Here is a 3,798-nt window from a genome sequence, read left to right as displayed (position 1 = left end):
TGAGGTGGGTGCATCTTGAAATCATAACAAGAACCTCTAAGGCTGTTCCAGCCACAACATTGGCTCTGGTCGGGGAAATGTCTGTGGGGACATCCAGTCCTAGGGCCCAGGTGAGTGTCCCCCAGCATTTCTAGTTTATTGACATGAAGACAACCAGGCAAATTGCTGACTTGGACCAAAAGGATTAAACATAGGGCTGCCTATATTAATGGTGTCCAACATTTAATAAAATGCAAACCAGTTTCCTCAACCATATTGGTCAATAGTGCTCCTCCCCCTAAAACTGATGAACTGATGAGATTTGTAATTTAAAAATGAATCATGGGTGAGTGGGTATTGATAGTAGCTCTAATTTTAGTAAGAGGAGCAAAAAGAGTCTTTGTATTTACTGTGGTGGATATAATTATTATGTCTTGCTCTTCACTTCCTTTTGTTATTGATTTATTCATTAATGCTCTTTATCTTAAGACTTTTAGTAGTTCCCAAGAGTATTCATCCTTGTCTTGCTGATGTTCACTTTAGCCAGGAGACTTCCTTTTGTCATTGGAATGTCAGTGGTTCAAGCATATGACTTAAACTAGGCAAGAAATTTGCACTGACCTTTTATACTTTTTCAGTCTATCTTGCCTATCACTCTTGTTCTAATATTTGGCTCAAAAAAATTTACAGAAGTAAGCGTTACTTTGATAACTTCAGTATACAATGAAAAAGTCTCCAGGACAGTGATCTTTATATATTTATATTTCCAAGTAGTCTCCAAGGATTATTTAACATTATATTCTTTATAAATTATCTGGTTGTTGTATAAAAAAAATATTGTTACCCAGCTGTTGAAAATCTGTGATGCTGTTCTTTACAAAGTAAAAATTTTATCTTTAAAATATAAAATCATATTTATAGTGTCATTACATTCTAGCAAAACATCATGTTATGCTGCTATATTGATTTCACTGAAAGTATCTTAACTTGTCAACAATAGCAATTATTATAAGATATGCCAGAAATTTGAAGATATCACATCTATAAATTTAGTTTAGACTCACCAATGATTAATTTGGTTTAGTTGAAGGTTAAGTGTACCAATAGATTCTGTAAACAGTAAATACTTAACCAGGAGATTAAATTCTTCATAATATTTAATATTCTCAAGAGCTAAGGGAATTTATCAAGGACATTAAATTTAAAATGACATATAAATGACTATTTTCCTGTTATATTGCAATATAAAAGAAAAAAAAGAGAATCACCAGGAAATCTTCTAAACATATCTCTTGGGTTACCTCTATTATCACTATAAGAATTAACCATTATAACCAAGACAATTTTATTTCCCAAGGCTGCATTCCTAAAATTTATTGCATTTCACTATTCTATTATCTGTTTCATAGATGAACATTTTCACAACAGCGTTTGCTAAAGTGTGAGCAAATTTCTAAAAAAAATTATGTTAATTAAATTACAGTCAAAGCATACACGTAACAGTGATTACTGATGAGCTAACGTGGCTAAAATGATTCAGTTTTGTTATATGTTAGTATCTTTTCTTTCTCATTTCTGATTTATATGTCATCACCTCTTGCCTATCTAACCTGGCTCAAACTCTCTTTTTCTCATGTGTTTGAGTTTTGGGCTAGTAGATGACTTTTGTATAAAATAAATCCAAGAATCTCTAAGTCATTTGAAACTACTCTCCTAAAGTGAAAAGAAGAATAAAAACTTTTTTTAAATAGACATTACCTTTATGTTAAAGAATTAGAAATGATTTGATATTTTTCTCCTGTACATTTTTCCAGATTTCTCTAAACTTCTATAGCAAACATGGTAATTTTGTTATCTAAAAAGTCCATACATATTCAAAAACATGTATCTCTGGAAAAGTTTATCTACAGTTTGTTTCAGGTTCCCTTGTTTTTTGCCACCCTTTTTCTAAGTTTATTTCCTTTTTAATTGCAACCTCCTACTTATATAATTCTTCAAAAGTTGTACAACCATCCCATTTGTTAGCTAACATTTTTTAAAAAGTGTAATTATCTCAGTTCTTAAAATATTGATTTATCCATTCATGAGGATGGCAGATGTTCTATTGCTGAGAATATTTAAAACCATAAATTACCTTGAGGGGCTAGGATTCTAAGTCTCCAGAGATCATTTGCTACCTCCTCCTATTTCCCTTCCACCTCCAAATGGACCAGAGCTCACATACAAAATGTACTTGAATTTGGTCTAACTTGCCATTTATCCAGTGATTTACTATTGAACATCCTTGAATAAATGCTCATTTTTAGTGCAACTCTCAAAGCCTCATGATCCCAGGATCAGCTAAATTTTTAACTGATTCTGCTAGGCAGTCACAGCTCTGTGTTGTCCAGCCAAAGTGTTAAGTTGCCACCTGTTAGCTACACACTGAATTCCCTTGTCTAGATCCCTCACTAGCTAAACATCTGGCTTAGTGTTAGCATGGGTAGCCTAGAGGGTGTTGAATCTTACATTATTTTGGTTTTCATAGAATATTCTGAATTGATAAATAAATTCCAGAGTACTTCTAAATTTTTCAAAACATCTATGTAAAATTGAATTTATATAATGCCCATAAAAATAAAATATACAAAAGAATTGTGCTCTATTTATGTTGTACTGCAATAAAGAGATCACCATATTTAACAGCCTGATCAAGACAGCTTCTATATCAATAATCCATCGCAAAATAAAATTTTATGCTGTGGTTTTTCAATATATTCTCATAAAATTTTATGTTGTGATTTTTCTTTATTAAAACTTTAAATACATCGCATATAAGGAATATTTTATCTGCATATAGTTTTTAACTACCCTATATCATGAATATTAGTTATTTATTCTGAATATATACATTTTGGTAATTAAAATGTATTTTATTAAGCAATAAATTATTATGATAATAGAGAGTAGATGTTTATCTTAATCTTGTTATTTCTTTGTTTATTTTACAAGGCTGTATTGGTAGCCTTCCTTATTTTTCTTCAAATTTAATTGACTTATATAGCAAAAGCTTGTCAAACACTGATACACCAGTAATATCCATTACCATTTAGTTTTTACAAAGGAGAGGATAGGCATACCTAATTAAAATCATGGGTAAACTCAATAATTCATATTTGATTTTGTACTATAGTAAATGTGTATGCATGTATTAGCTGTAAACCACAGACTCAGTGATAATCTGTTGGTTGACTACAAAAGAACATGTTTAAAAATTGTAAAGATGAAACTTTCTTTTCCAGGAAGATAAAGTAGTTGTGTTTTTCCTATTCCTTTTGCAAAGTACAACTATAACATAAAACAAATGTCAATTAATCCACAATATAGTTGTACCTTGACTTTATCAATGTTAATATTCTGGTTGTGATAATATACTTTAGTTTTGTAAGGTATCGCCATTGGGGGAAACTGAGTAAATGGTACACAGGATTTCTCTGTATTATTTATTATGTAAGAACGAACACAAATCAAGAGGCTTTTTTCTCCCTGTTGATAATCTACTAATTTCTGTGGGAAAGTAGGAGCCTAATTTGGAGGGCTCCTTGCTCCTTATTGCAAAAATACCTGCTGCCATAGGGGTGTGAGAAAATTTGTTCTTCCTCTGGAAAAAGACAATTGGCCAACAAAAAATGGTCACCCCAACTAGCATGTAAATTTAGGATGAACTATGTATGACAAATAGTGATGTCGAAATCTTTTACTTGAGGACAAGTTATTGTTTATCTTTTTTAAAATGTATGTAATCGGTATGTAATGTATGTATGTATGTGCCTGATATAT

This window comes from Pteropus vampyrus, unplaced genomic scaffold, assembly GCF_000151845.1.
Source record: "Pteropus vampyrus isolate Shadow unplaced genomic scaffold, Pvam_2.0 Scaffold21, whole genome shotgun sequence".
Taxonomy (NCBI): Eukaryota; Metazoa; Chordata; class Mammalia; order Chiroptera; family Pteropodidae; genus Pteropus; species Pteropus vampyrus.
Note: the sequence above shows the minus strand (reverse complement) of the source record.